The 16574-nt window shown below is 42.7% G+C and overlaps 1 long non-coding RNA gene across 1 annotated transcript in view; it reads right to left on the reverse strand.

Annotated features, from left to right (window-relative positions):
- Window positions 1-233: 233 nt before the first annotated feature.
- Window positions 234-16574, reverse strand: part of LOC139831126 (uncharacterized) — a 51240-nt gene continuing 34899 nt past the window's right edge. Inside the window, exons 2-3 of the long non-coding RNA XR_011745735.1 lie at window positions 407-432; window positions 234-284 (exon numbers count right to left, since the gene is read on the reverse strand). This is a non-coding gene — a long non-coding RNA (uncharacterized lncRNA). The remainder of the gene's footprint in view (window positions 285-406; window positions 433-16574) is intronic.

Raw genomic sequence — 16574 nt, forward strand, 5'->3', positions numbered from 1 at the left:
TCACCTGAAACCAAAAAACTGTGACCGTAAGCATAGTAGAATTGAAGAAACATAATGTTTCCTATGTGAACAGCATCACAATGGATGGTTATTGAATAATCACAACACCCATATCATTAATTACAGACCGGATGAGCTCACGGGGGGCAGGAACAAGACAGTCTAAACTGCCCCATAGAAAGTAAATAGATAATGCGCATGTACACTACTGACTGCAGGATGTTCTGACCTCGCAAAACAGTTTTCAGATTGTTTGTCACCCATTGTTGTTGCCAATCTGTTTCCTGCAGGGCAGGGTTAAACGCGAGACGAATCCTCTAAAGAGAGGCTAGTGACCAATGTGAGACCAATCCTAAAAAGTAAGGCTAGTAAAACAATCAGCTCAATTTTAGAATTAGATATATACCTGATTGCCATTCGCACCCTTGGGATCTGCAGATGAAAAAATTATGGAATCAATTATTAATTTGAAGTTAACAAAATGATGGACGCAAAATATTACAATAGTGCTCTTAAAACCTACTCAAATCAAGTCTAAACACAGGTAAATAAAGTTTAAACTGATGATAACCCCGCAGAGGGTGTGTCACTCATGCCTGGGAGGATCTTATAATGTTCTCCCCCTTGTAACTGTGTTTGCTGCTTGCACAGCAAACTGCAGGTTCGATTTTTTATATCGCTAGTAAAATGTCATGGGTTCTCCTAACAGAAACCTCTTACATCCAATGCAGGAATGCCGTGCAATCCGACAGAGAGGGCACCAGGAGAACAACATCCAGATCACTTAAATCAGAACTTCTACTGCCTCTCACAAGCTCGCAATCCTTGACAGTTTAATATAGTACTGAATTTTGGTTTTACAGCTTCACAACTAAAAGCCCCATCCAAACCTAGCCAGTGCCCACCACAATGTAGGATAACGTTGCATAGAAAACAAAAAATTTCCTACCGCGAACACGCAATCCAAGCCAAGATGCAATCTAGAAGACGGTAGCAACGAGGGGTTTATCGAGTCTCACCCTTGAAGAGATTCCAAAGCCTACAAGAGGAGGCTCTTGTTGCTGCGGTAGACGTTCACTTGCCGCTTGCAAAAGCGCGTAGAAGATCTTGATCACGATCCCTCCGGCGCCACGAACGGGCAGCACCTCCGTACTCGGTCACACGTTCGGTTGTTGATGAAGACGACGTCCACCTCCCGTTCCAGCGGGCAGCGGAAGTAGTAGCTCATCTTGAATCCGACAGCACGACGGCGTGGTGTCGGTGGTGGTGGAGAACTCCAGCGGAGCTTCGCTAAAGCACGCGGGAGCTATGGAGGAGAGGGGGGCGGCTAGGGTTTGGGAGGGGGTGGCCGGCCACTTGATGGGTGCGGCCAGCTTGTGGTCTTGAGGTGGCCGGCCCCCTCCCCTTGTCCCTCATTATATAGGTGGAAGCCCCAAGGGTTGGACTACAAGTCTCCGAATAAGACCCGAACCCAAAACCTTCCATATGATAGGGAAACCTACCCAAGCTAGGACTCCCACTAGAGGTGGGAGTTCCACCTTCCATGGAGGGGGTGGCCGGCCCCCCTTGGGGGAGTCTACTTGGGTCTCCTCCCCCACTAGAGTTGGCCGGCCATGGAGGTGGAGTCCCTCCGGGACTCCACCTTCCTTGGTGGTTTCTTCCGGACTTTTCTAGAACCTTCTAGAACCTTCCATAGAACCTTCCGCATCATTTTAATTCACATAAAATGACATCCTATATATGAATCTTATTCTCCGGACCATTCCGGAACTCCTCGTGATGTCCGGGATCTCATCCGGGACTCCGAACAAATATTCGAACTCCATTCCATATTCAAGTTCTACCATTTCAACATCCAACTTTAAGTGTGTCACCCTACGGTTCGTGAACTATGCGGACATGGTTGAGTACTCACTCCGACCAATAACCAATAGCGGGATCTGGAGATCCATAATGGCTCCCACATATTCAACGATGACTTTTAGTGATCGAATGAACCATTCACATACAATACCAATTCCCTTTGTCACGCGATATTTTACTTGTCCGAGGTTTGATCTTCGGTATCACTCTATACCTTGTTCAACCTCGTCTCCTGACAAGTACTCTTTACTAAATCTTGTGGTATGTGGTCTCTTATGAACTTATTCATATGCTTGCAAGACATTAGACGACATTCCACCGAGAGGGCCCAGAGTATATCTATCCGTCATCGGGGTGGACAAATCCCACTGTTGATCCATATGCCTCAACTCATACTTTCCGGATACTTAATCCCACCTTTATAACCACCCATTTACGCAGTGGCGTTTGGTGTAATCAAAGTACCTTTCCGGTATAAGTGATTTACATGATCTCATGGTCATAAGGATCAGGTAACTATGTATCGAAAGCTTATAGCAAATAACTTAATGACGAGATCTTATGCTACACTTAATTGGGTGTGTCCATTACATCATTCATATAATGATATAACCTTGTTATTAATAACATCCAATGTTCATGATTATGAAACTAATCATCCATTAATCAACAAGCTAGTTTAAGAGGCATACTAGGGACTTCTTGTTGTCTACATATCACACATGTACTAATGTTTCGGTTAATACAATTATAGCATGATATATAAACATTTATCATAAACATAAAGATATAAATAATAACCACTTTATTATTGCCTCTAGGGCATATCTCCTTCAGTCTCCCACTTGCACTAGAGTCAATAATCTAGATTACATTGTAATATACCTAACACCCATGGCATTCTGGTGTTGTTCATGCTTTGCCCTAGGGAGAGCTTTGGTCAACGGATCTGCTAGATTCAGATTAGTGTGTATTTTGCAAATCTTTACTTCTCCATCTTCGATGTACTCGCGAATCGAGTGGTAACGCAGCTTGATATGCTTCAGCCTCTTGTGTGACCTTGGCTCTTGTGCATTAGCGATGGCACCCATGTTATCACAGTAAATGATTAATGGGTCCAATGCACTAGGAACCACACCGAGCTCTACAATGAACCTCTTCATCCATACCGCTTCTGATGAAGCCTCTGAAGCCGCTATGTACTCTGATTCTGTTGAAGACTTTGCCACCGTGCACTGCTTCGAGCTTGCCCACCATCTGCAGCACCATTCAATATAAACACGTACCCAGATTGTGACTTAGAGTCATCAGGATCAGTGTTCCAACTTGCATCGGTGTAACCACTTACAACGAGCTCTTGGTCACCTCCATAACAAAGAAACATATCCTTAGTTCTTTTCAAGTACTTCAGGATATTCTTGACCGCTGTCCAGTGTTCCATTCCTGGATCACTTTGATATCTGCTAGTCAAACTAACAGCATGTGCTATATCCGGTCTAGTACATAGCATGGCATACATGATAGATCCTACTGTCGAGGCATAGGGGATATTACTCATCCTTTCTATTTCTTCTGCCGTAGCCGGTCCTTGAGTCTTACTCAAGATCTTGCCTGGTAACATGGGTAAGAACCCTTTCTTACTTTCGTCCATTCTAAACTTCTTTAGAATCTTGTCCAGATATGTACTCTGTGATAGCCCTATTAGGCGTCTTGATCTATCTCTATAAATCTTGATGCCTAATATATACGATGCTTCACCAAGGTCTTTCATTGAAAAACTATTATTCAAATAACCTTTAACACTGCTTAATAGTTCTATATCATTCCCGATCAATAATATGTCATCTACATATAATATCAGGAATGCTACAGAGCTCCCACTCACTTTCTTGTAAATACAGGCCTCTCCATGACACTGTATAAACCCGAAGTCTTTGATCACCTTATCAAAGCGTCGGTTCCAACGTCTTGATGCTTGCTTCAGTCCATAGATTGAACGCTGAAGTTTGCATACTTTGTCAGCATTTTTAGGATCGACAAAACCTTTGGGTTGTACCATATACAACTCTTCCTCAATGTCTCCATTATGGAACGCCGTTTTGACATCCATCTGCCAAATCTCATAATCGAAAAATGCAGCTATTGCTAACAAAATCCTCACAGATTTTAGCTTCGCTACAGGTGAGAAAGTCTCATCGTAGTCAACTCCTTGAATTTGTCGGAAACCCTTTGCGACAAGTCGAGCTTTATAGACAGTAATATTACCATCAGCATCTGTTTTTCTCTTGAAGATCCATTTATTCTCGACAGCCTTTCGGCTATCAGGTAAGTCTACCAAACTCCATACTTTGTTATCATACATGGATCCCATTTCGGATTTCATGGCTTCTTGCCATTTGTTGGAATCTGGGCTCATCATCGCTTCTTCATACATCGCAGGGTCCTCATCATTGTTATCCACAATCATGACATTTAGACAAGGATCATACCAATCAGGAGTGGCACGTTCCCTTGTCGATCTGCGAGGTTCAGTAGTTTCCTCGTTCGAAGTTTCATGATCATTATCATTAGCTTCCTCTGTTGCCGGTGTAGGCTGTACAGGTACAACTTCCGATCTTGTGCTACTCTGATCAACGAGTATAGATTCATCAATCTCATCGAGTTCTACTTTTCTTCCAGTCACTTCTTTAGTGAGAAATTCTTTCTCAAGAAAGGTTCCGTTCTTAGCAACAAAGATTTTGCCTTCGGATCTGTGATAGAAAGTGTACCCTATAGTTTCCTTAGGGTATCCTATGAAGACGCATTTCTCCGCTTTGGGTTCTAGCTTGTCCGGTTGTAACTTCTTTACATAGGCTTCGCAACCCCAAACTTTCAGGAACGACAGCTTAGGTTTCTTATTAAACCATAATTCATACGGTGTCGTTTCTACGGATTTTGATGGTGCTCTATTTAAAGTGAATGCAGCTGTCTCTAATGCATAACTCCAAAATGATAACGGCAAATCAGTAAGAGACATCATAGAACGAACCATGTCTAAGAGAGTTCGATTACGACGTTCGGACACACCGTTTCGTTGTGGTGTTCCCGGCGGTGTCAATTGTGAAAGTATTCCGCATTTCTTTAAATGCATGCCAAACTCATAACTCAGATATTCACCTCCACGATCAGATCGTAAAAATTTAATCTTCTTGTTACGTTGATTTTTTACTTCACTTTGAAATTCCTTAAACTTCTCGAAAGTTTCGGATTTATGTTTCATGAAATAGATATACCCATATCTACTCAGATCATCTGTGAAGGTTAGAACATAACGATAACCACCGCGCGATGCTACGCTCATTGGTCCGCACACATCGGTATGTATGATTTCCAATAAGTCAGTAGCTCGCTCCATCATACCAGAAAATGGAGTCTTAGTCATTTTACCCATTAGACATGCTTCGCATCTATCAAGTGACTCAAAGTCAAGTGATTCAAGTAATCCATCGGTATGGAGTTTCTTCATGCGTTTCACTCCAATATGACCAAGACGATTACCACATATAAGTAGAATTATCATTCAATTTAATTCGCTTAGCATCAACGTTATGTATATGCGTATCACTACTATCGAGATCTAACAAAAATAAGCCATTCTTTTGTGGTGCTCGACCATAAAAGATATTATTCATAAAAATAGAACAACCATTATTCTCAGACTTGAATGAATAACCGTCTTGCATTAAACAAGATCCAGATATAATGTTCATGCTCAACGCAGGTACATAATAACAATTATCTAGGCTTAAAACTAATCCCGAAGGTAGATGTAGAGGAAGTGTGGCGACTGCGATCACATTGACCTTGGATCCGTTTCCAACGCGCATCGTCACTTCATCTTTCAGTAGTTGTCGTTTATTCTTTAGTTCCTGTTTCGAGTTACAAATATGAGCAACCGAACCAGTATCAAATACCCAGGTACTAGAACAAGAACCAGTGAGATAAACATCTATAACATGTATATCAGATATACCTTCTTTCTTCTTCTTGACAAGGCCGCTCTTCAGATCAGCCAGATACTTGGAGCAATTACGCTTCCAGTGTCCCTTCTCCTTGCAGTAATAGCACTCATCATCAGGCTTAGGGCCGTTCTTAGGTTTCATAGGAGGCGTGGCAGCTTTCTTGCCACCCTTCTTGAATTTTCCCTTAGACTTGCCCTGTTTCTTGAAACTGGTGGTCTTGTTGACCATCAACACTTGGTGCTCTTTCTTGATCTCAATCTCAGCAGCTTTTAGCATGCCAAAGAGTTCAGGTAACTCCTTGTTCATGTTCTGCATATTGTAGTTCATCACAAAGTTCTTGTAACTTGGTGGCGATGGATCGAAGGACACGATTAATCCCCAGTCTGTTAGGAATCACTATTCCCAAGTCACTGAGTTTCTTCGCATGCCCGGTCATGGCGAGCATGTGCTCACTAACGGAGCTGCCTTCTTCCATCATGCAGCTGAAGAATTGTTTCGATGCTTCATAGCATTCCACGGCCGCATGAGTCTCAAAAATAGCTTTCAGCTCTTTCACAACTCATGAGGATCGTGGTGCTCAAAACGTTTTTGAAGATCGGATTCCAGACTGCACAGGATGGCACACTGAACTTGAGAGTACCAAATTTTCCAAGTCTCGTAAACAGCTTTTACTTCATCGGTTTCAGTTTCTGCAGGAGGGTCACCTAGCGGTGCATCAATCACATATTGCAGATTTCCGCCAGAGAGGAAGATCCTCACATGACGGAACCAGTCGGTGAAGTTGCTACCGTTGCTCTTAAGTTTTTCTTTCTCTAGGAACTGGTTAAAATTGATTGGGGACGCCATCTCTACAACATATATTTGCAAAAGTTTAGACTAAGTTTATGACAAATTGAGTTCAAATTTTAATTCAACATAATTAAAAATCTAGGTGAACTCCCACTCAAAACAATATCCCTCGCATTGTCTTAGTGATCACACGAACCAAATCCACCGCACCTAAGTCCGATCATCACGAGACAAGGTGTGATTTCAATGGCGAACACTCAAAGTGTTCATCATATCAACCATATGATTCATGCTCTACCTTTCGGTATCACGTGTTCCGAGACCATGTCTGTACATGCTAGGCTCGTCAAGGCCACCTTAGTATCCGCATGTGCAAAACTGTCTTGCACCCGTTGTATGTTCTTGTTGATTCTATCACACCCGATCATCACGAGATGCTTCGAACCGACAAGACTTGGTAACGGTGCTACTAAGGATGAACACTTTATTATCTTGAGATTTTAGTGAGGGATCATCTTATAATGCTACCGTCGCGATCTAAGCAAAATAAGATGCATAAAAGGATTAACATCACATGCAGTTCATATGTGATATGATATGGCCCTTTTGTCTTTGCGCCTTTGATCTTCATCTTCAAAGCACGGACATGATCTCCATCATCTTCGGGCATGATCTCCATCATCGTCGGCGTAGCGTCAAGGTCAATGGCGCCGTCTTCATGATTGTTCTCCATGTAGCAACTATTACAACTACTTTGAAATACTACTCAACATGAAATTTAAAGACAACCATAAGGCTCCTGCCGGTTGCCACAATACAATAATGATCATCTCATACATATTCATCATCACATTATGGCCATATCACATCACCAAACCCTGCAAAAACAAGTTAGATGTCTCTAATTTGGTTTGCATATTTTACGTGGTTTAGGGTTTCCGAGAGAGATCTAATCTACCTACGAACATGAACCACAACGTTGATACTAATGTTGTCAATAGAAGAGTAAATTGAATCTTCACTATAGTAGGAGAGACAGACACCCGCAAAGCCTCTTATGCAATACAAGTTGCATGTCGAACGAGGAACAAGTCTCATGAACGCGGTCATGTAAAGTTAGTCCGAGCCGATTCATCCCACTATGCCACAAAGATGCAAAGTACTCAAACTAAAGATAACAAGAGCATCAACGCCCACAAAACCATTGTGTTCTACTCGTGCAACCATCTATGCATAGACACGGCTCTGATACCACTGTAGGATAACGTTGCATAGAAAACAAAAAATTTCCTACCGCGAACACGCAATCCAAGCCAAGATGCAATCTAGAAGACGGTAGCAACGAGGGGTTTATCGAGTCTCACCCTTGAAGAGATTCCAAAGCCTACAAGAGGAGGCTATTGTTGCTGCGGTAGACATTCACTTGCCGCTTGCAAAAGCGCGTAGAAGATCTTGATCACGATCCCTCCGGCGCCACGAACGGGCAGCACCTCCGTACTCGGTCACACGTTCGGTTGTTGATGAAGACGACGTCCACCTCCCGTTCCAGCGGGCAGCGGAAGTAGTAGCTCCTCTTGAATCCGACAGCACGACGGCGTGGTGTCGGTGGTGGTGGAGAACTCCAGCGGAGCTTCGCTAAAGCACGCGGGAGCTATGGAGGAGAGGGGGGCGGCTAGGGTTTGGGAGGGGGTGGCCGGCCACTTGAGGGGTGCGGCCAGCTTGTGGTCTTGAGGTGGCCGGCCCCCTCCCCTTGTCCCTCATTATATAGGTGGAAGCCCCAAGGGTTGGACTACAAGTCTCCGAATAAGACCCGAACCCAAAACCTTCCATATGATAGGGAAACCTACCCAAGCTAGGACTCCCACTAGAGGTGGGAGTTCCACCTTCCATGGAGGGGGTGGCCGGCCCCCCTTGGGGGAGTCCACTTGGGCTCCTCCCCCACTAGGGTTGGCCGGCCATGGAGGTGGAGTCCCTCCGGGACTCCACCTTCCTTGGTGGTTTCTTCCGGACTTTTCTAGAACCTTCTAGAACCTTCCATAGAACCTTCCGCATCATTTTAATTCACATAAAATGACATCCTATATATGAATCTTATTCTCCGGACCATTCCGGAACTCCTCGTGATGTCCGGGATCTCATCCGGGACTCCGAACAAATATTCGAACTCCATTCCATATTCAAGTTCTACCATTTCAACATCCAACTTTAAGTGTGTCACCCTACGGTTCGTGAACTATGCGGACATGGTTGAGTACTCACTCCGACCAATAACCAATAGCGGGATCTAGAGATCCATAATGGCTCCCACATATTCAACGATGACTTTTAGTGATCGAATGAACCATTCACATACAATACCAATTCCCTTTGTCACGCGATATTTTACTTGTCCGAGGTTTGATCTTCGGTATCACTCTATACCTTGTTCAACCTCGTCTCCTGACAAGTACTCTTTACTCGTACCGTGGTATGTGGTCTCTTATGAACTTATTCATATGCTTGCAAGACATTAGACGACATTCCACCGAGAGGGCCCAGAGTATATCTATCCGTCATCGGGATGGACAAATCCCACTGTTGATCCATATGCCTCAACTCATACTTTCCGGATACTTAATCCCACCTTTATGACCACCCATTTACGCAGTGGCGTTTGGTGTAATCAAAGTACCTTTCTGGTATAAGTGATTTACATGATCTCATGGTCATAAGGATCAGGTAACTATGTATCGAAAGCTTATAGCAAATAACTTAATGACGAGATCTTATGCTACGCTTAATTGGGTGTGTCCATTACATCATTCATATAATGATATAACCTTGTTATTAATAACATCCAATGTTCATGATTATGAAACTAATCATCCATTAATCAACAAGCTAGTTTAAGAGGCATACTAGGGACTTCTTGTTGTCTACATATCACACATGTACTAATGTTTCGGTTAATACAATTATAGCATGATATATAAACATTTATCATAAACATAAAGATATAAATAATAACCACTTTATTATTGCCTCTAGGGCATATCTCCTTCACACAAGACACAGCACATCAATGTCTGGATAGCAATCCTAGACCACTCAAATCAAATCTAGACCGGGTTCCACTGAGTGCATCAAAACTTGGTTTCTAAGAGCATCCCCACTCGTCTCCCCGACGAGGCCCCGAGTGATGTTTTTTTCCATCCGAACGGCGAAATTCGGCCCAGTCGCGCCCCCGGTTACTCGTTTTCGTCCGGATTTGGCCCTTCATCCATCCGGCGAGCCCACGCCATCCCCGGTCCCCCGGGGAGCTATCGGGGGGTCCGGACGAGTGAAAAGCGGGGAAGGGCCCGATCTGTCGGCGACTCGACACACGAACCCCACCGCCACCTCGCTCAAAATCTCCCCCACCCCTCGTATCTCTCTCGCCGCCGGCTTGTTGTCCAGATTCCGCCGTCCACTGCATGCTGTACGTCGACTACTTCGCCGACAATCCATTGCACGGTGAGACTGTTTTCAGGCGTCGTTTCAGGATGAGCAGAAAGCTATTTCTGAAAATTGTGTATGCCATCCGAGACTTTGACCCCTACTTCAGATGCAAGGTGGATGCACTGGCTTGGTTGGATTTTCGTCACTGCAAAAGTGCACAGTGGCTATGAGGATGCTGGCGTATGGAGCTCCCGGTGATGGTGCAGATGACTATCTTCGGATGGCGGAGTCCACCGCCCTTGATTGTTTCTACCGGTTCTGCAGGGCCGTCATAGCAGTGTTCGGGGACTTTTACTTGAGATCACCCACTGTCGAAGACACTCAGAGGATCCTTGCAACAAATGAAGCTAGGGGTTTTCCAGGGATGCTTGGAAGCATTGACTGCATGCATTGGAAATGGAAGAACTGTCCGTTTGCGTGACAGGGAATGTACAAGGGTCACAAAAACGGCTGCACTGTGATACTTGAAGCAGTGGCTACCCATGATCTCTGGATTTGGCACTTTTTCTTTGGTATGCCTGGATCCAACAATGACATCAACGTCCTAAACTGCTCCCTGATCTTTTCCAAGCTTGTTGAGGGTCATGCTCCCCCGGTGAACTATGTGATCAATGGTCGGCACTACAACAACGGATACTACCTTGCAGACGGTATCTATCCAAAGTGGGCAACATTTGTGAAGGCTATCTCGAAACCTAGCACCCCCAAACTTTGCGAGTTTGTCAAGAAACAAGAAGCTTGCCAAAAATCCGTCGAGCGTGCATTTGGTGTCCTCCAGCAGAGATTTGCTGACGTCCAGTTCCCCGCTATGACTTGGTCCAAAGATCAGATGTGGGAGGCGATGAACTGTTGTGTGTGCTTACACAATATGATTATTGAAAATGAGCGAAAACATCCGGTTCCTCTGGCTGAGCAAGAAGCACCATGCTGGCGTGTAGTTGACGTGGCAGTTAGAAATCTTTGTGGTGTAACTTTTCTTCAGATCCCCGGCAACGGCGCCAGAAAAAGAGCTTGATACGCGTACATCACGCGTCCGTTGGGAACCCCAAGAGGAAGGTGTGGTGCGTACAGCGGCAAGTTTTCCCTCAGTAAGAAACCAAGGTTTATCGAACCAGTAGGAGCCAAGAAGCACGTTGAAGGTTGATGGCGGCGAGATGTAGTGCGGCGCAACACCAGGGATTCCGGCGCCAACGTGGAACCTGCACAACACAACCAAAGTACTTTGCCCCAACAAAACAGTGAGGTTGTCAATCTCACCGGCTTGCTGTAACAAAGGATTAGATGTATAGTGTGGATGATGATTGTTTGCAGAAAACAGTAGAACAAGTATTGCAGTAGATTGTATTCGATTAAAAGAATGGACCGGGGTCCACAGTTCACTAGTGGTGTCTCTCCCATAAGATAAATAGCATGTTGGGTGAACAAATTACAGTTGGGCAATTGACAAATAGAGAGGGCACGACCATGCACATACATGATATGATGAATATTGTGAGATTTAATTGGGCATTACGACAAAGTACATAGACCGCTATCTAGCATGCATCTATGCCTAAAAAGTCCACCTTCAGGTTATCATCCGAACCCCTTCCAGTATTAAGTTGAAAACAACAGACAATTGCATTAAGTATGGTGCGTAATGTAATCAATAACTACATCCTCGGACATAGCATCAATGTTTTATCCCTAGTGGCAATAGCACATCCACAACCTTAGAACTTTCTGTCACTGTCCCAGATTTAATGGAGGCATGAACCCACTATCGAGCATAAATACTCCCTCTTGGAGTTACTAGCAAAAACTTGGCCAGAGCCTCTACTAATAACGGAGAGCATGCAAGATCATAAACAACACATAGGTAATAGATTGATAATCAACATAGCATAGTATTCTCTATCCATCGGATCCCAACAAACACAACATATAGCATTACAGATAGATGATCTTGATCATGTTAGGCAGCTCACAAGAGCGACAATGAAGCATAATTAGGAGAAGACGACCATCTAGCTACTGCTATGGACCCATAGTCCAGGGGTGAACTACTCACTCATCACTCCGGAGGCGACCATGGCGGTGAAGAGTCCTCCGGGAGATGATTCCCCTCTCCGGCAGGGTGCCGGAGGCAATCTCCTGAATCCCCCGAGATGGGATTGGCGGCGGCGGCGTCTCTGGAAGGTTTTTCGTATCGTGGCTCTCGGTACTGGGGGTTTCGCGACGAAGGCTATAAGTAGGCGGAGGAGATAGGTCAGGGGGCCACACGAGGGCCCCACACAACAGGCCGGCGCGGCCAAGGGCTGGGCCGTGCCGCCCTAGTGTGTCGCCAGCTCGTGGCCCCACTTCGTATCATCTTCGGTCTTCTGGAAGCTTCGTGGAAAAATAGGCCCCTGGGCGTTGATTTCGTCCAATTCCGAGAATATTTCCTTACTAGGATTTCTGAAACCAAAAACAACATAAAACAGCAACTGGCTCTTCGGCATCTCGTTAATAGGTTAGTGCCGGAAAATGCATAAATATGACATAAAGTATGCATAAAACATGTAGATATCATCAATAATGTGGCATGGAACATAAGAAATTATCGATACGTCGGAGACGTATCAGCATCCCCAAGCTTAGTTTCTGCTCGTCCCGAGCAGGTAAACGATAACAAAGATAATTTCTGGAGTGACATGCCATCATAACCTTGATCATACTATTGTAAGCATATGTAATGAATGTAGTGATCAAAACAATGGTAATGCAATGAGTAAACAAATGAATCATATAGCAAAGACTTTTCATGAATAGTACTTCAAGACAAGCATCAATAAGTCTTGCATAAGAGTTAACTCATAAAGCAATAAATTCATAGTAAAGGCATTGAAGCAACACAAAGGAAGATTAAGTTTCAGCGGTTGCTTTCAACTTATAACATGTATATCTCATGGATATTTGTCAATGTAAAGTAATATAACAAGTGCAATATGCAAGTATGTAGGAATCAATGCACAGTTCACACAAGTGTTTGCTTCTTGGGATGGAGAGAAATAGGTGAACTGACTCAACAATAAAAGTAAAAGAATGGCCCTTCGCAGAGGGAAGCATTGATTGCTATATTTGTGCTTGAGCTTTGGTTTTGAAAACATATAGAGAGCATAAAAGTAAAATTTTTGAGAGGTGTTTGTTGTTGTCAACGAATGGTAGTGGGTACTCTAACCCCCTTGCCAGACAAACCTTCAAAGAGCGGCTCCCATTTTATTTTATTTTTGTGTGGCACTCCTTCCAACCTTTCTTTCACAAACCATGGCTAACCGAATCCTCGGGTGCCTGCCAACAATCTCATACCATGAAGGAGTGCCTTTTTATTTTAGTTTTATTATGATGACACTCCTCCCCACCTTTGCTTTCTCAAGCCATGGCTAACCGAATCCTTCGGGTGCCGTCCAACAATCACATACCATGGAGGAGTGTCTAGTTTTTTTTGTTAATTAATTTGGGACTGGGAATCCCATTGCCAGCTCTTTTTGCAAAATTATTGGATAAGCGGATGAAGCCACTAGTCCATTGGTGAAAGTTGCCCAACAAGATTGAAAGATAAACACCACATACTTCCTCATGAGCTATAAAACATTGACACAAATCAGAGGTGATAAATTTTGAATTGTTTAAAGGTAGCACTCAAGCAATTTACTTTGGAATGGCGGAGAAATACCATGTAGTAGGTAGGTATGGTGGACACAAATGGCATAGTGGTTGGCTCAAGGATTTTGGATGCATGAGAAGTATTCCCTCTCGATACAAGGTTTAGGCTAGCAAGGCTATTTGAAACAAACACAAGGATGAAGCGGTGCAGCAAAACTCACATAAAAGACATATTGTAAACATTATAAGACTCTACACTGTCTTCCTTGTTGTTCAAACTCTTTACTAGAAATTATCTAGACCTTAGAGAGACCAATTATGCAAACCAAATTTTAGCAAGCTCTATGTATTTCTTCATTAATAGGTGCAAAGTATATGATGCAAGAGCTTAAACATGAGCACAACAATTGCCAAGTATCACATTATCCAAAACATTTTAGCAACTACTACATGTAGCATTTCCCGATTCCAACCATATAACAATTTAACGAAGAAGATTCAACTTTCGCCATGAATATTATGAGTAAAGCCTAAGGACATATTTGTCCATATGCAACAGCGGAGCGTGTCTCTCTCCCACACAATGAATGCTAGGATCCATTTTATTCAAACAAAACAAAAACAAAAACAAATCGACGCTCCAAGCAAAGTGCATAAGATGTGATGGAATAAAAATATAGTTTCACTAGAGGAACCTGATAATGTTGTCGATGAAGAAGGGGATGCCTTGGGCATCCCCAAGATTAGACGCTTGAGTCTTCTTGATATATGCAGGGGTGAACCACCGGGGCATCCCCAATCTTAGAGCTTTCACTCTCCTTGATCATATTGTATCATCCTCCTCTCTTGATCCTTGAAAACTTCCTCCACACCAAACTCAAAACAACTCATTAGAGGGTTAGTGCACAATTAAAATTCACATGTTCAGAGGTGACATAATCATTCTTAACACTTCTGGACATTATACAAAGCTACTGAAAATTAATGGAATCGAAAAATCCATCAAGCATAGCAAAACAGGCAATGCGAAATAAAAGGCAGAATCTGTCAAAACAGAACATTTCGTAAAGACGAATTTCATTGAGGCACCAGACTTGCTCAAATGAAAATACTCAAATTGAATGAAAGTTGCGTACATATCTGAGGATCACGCACGTAAATTGGCATAATTTTCTGAGTTACCTACAGAGAATTAGGCCCAGATTCGTGACAGCAAAGAAATCTGTTTCTGCGCAGTAATCCAAATCTAGTATGAACCGTACTATCAACGACTTTACTTGGCACAACAATGCACAAAACTAAGATAAGGAGAGGTTGCTACAGTAGTAACAACTTCTAAGACTCAAAGATAAAACAAAAGGTACTGTAGTAAAAACATGGGTTGTCTCCCATAAGCGCTTTTCTTTAACGCCTTTCAGCTAGGCGCAGAAAGTGTATATCAAGTATTATCAAGAGATGAAGTGTCAACATCATAATTTGTTATAATAATAGAATCAAAAGGTAACTTCATTCTCTTTCTAGGGAAGTGTTCCATACCTTTCTTGAGAGGAAATTGATATTTAATATTACCTTCCTTCATATCAATGATAGCACCAACAGTTCGAAGAAAATGTCTTCCCAATATAATGGAACAAGATGCATTGCATTCAATATCCAAGACAACAAAACCAACGGGGACAAGGTTATTGTTAACGGTAATGCGAACATTATCAACTCTCCCCAAAGGTCTCTTTGTAGAGTTATCAGCAAGATTAACATCCAAATAACAATTTTTCAATGGTGGCAAGTCAAGCATATTATAGATTTTCTTAGGCATAACAGAAATACTTGCACCAAGATCACATAAAGCATTACAATCAAAGTCATTGACCTTCATCTTAATGATGGGCTCCCAACCATCCTCTAACTTCCTAGGAATAGAAGTTTCGCGATTTAATTTCTCTTCTCTAGCTTTTATGAGAGCATTTGTAATATGTTTCGTGAAAACCAAATTTATAGCACTAGCATTAGGACTCTTAGCAAGTTTTTGTAAGAACTTTATAAACTCAGAGATGTGGCAATCATCAAAATCCAAACCATTATAATCTAAAGCAATGGGATCATTATCCCCAATGTTGGAAAAAATTTCAGCAGCTTTATCACAGGCAATTTTAGCAGTTTTAGCAGTTTCAGGCAGTTTTTCATGCTTTGCATTAGAAGTGGAAACATTGCCAACACCAATTATTTTACCATTAATAGTAGGAGGTGCAGCAACATGTGGAGCATTAGCATTGCTAGTGGTGGTAATAGTCCAAACTTTAGCTATATTTTCTTCTTTTTCCCACCTAGCACGCAATTCGGCCATCAATCTTATATTCTCATTAATTCTAACTTGGATGGCATTTGCTGTAGTAACAATTTTATTATTATGATTTTCATTAGGCATAACTTTCGATTTCAAAAGATCAACATCAGCAGCAAGACTATCGACTTTAGAAGCAAGTATATCAATTTTCCCAAGCTTTTCTTCAACAGATTTGTTAAAAGCAGTTTGTGTACTAATAAATTCTTTAAGCATAGCTTCAAGTCCAGGGGGTGTGTTCCTATTATTGTTGTAAGAATTCCCATAAGAATTACCATAGCCGTTGCTATTATTATAAGGATATGGCCTATAGTTGTTACTAGAATTGTTCCGGTAAGCATTGTTGTTGAAATTGTTATTTTTAATGAAGTTTACATCAACATGTTCTTCTTGAGCAACCAGTGAAGCTAACGGAACATTATTAGGATCAATATTTGTCCTACCATTCACAAGCATAGACATAATAGCATCAATCTTAT

The sequence above is a fragment of the Lolium perenne genome, chromosome 5 (assembly GCF_019359855.2).
Source record: "Lolium perenne isolate Kyuss_39 chromosome 5, Kyuss_2.0, whole genome shotgun sequence".
NCBI lineage: Eukaryota > Viridiplantae > Streptophyta > Magnoliopsida > Poales > Poaceae > Lolium > Lolium perenne.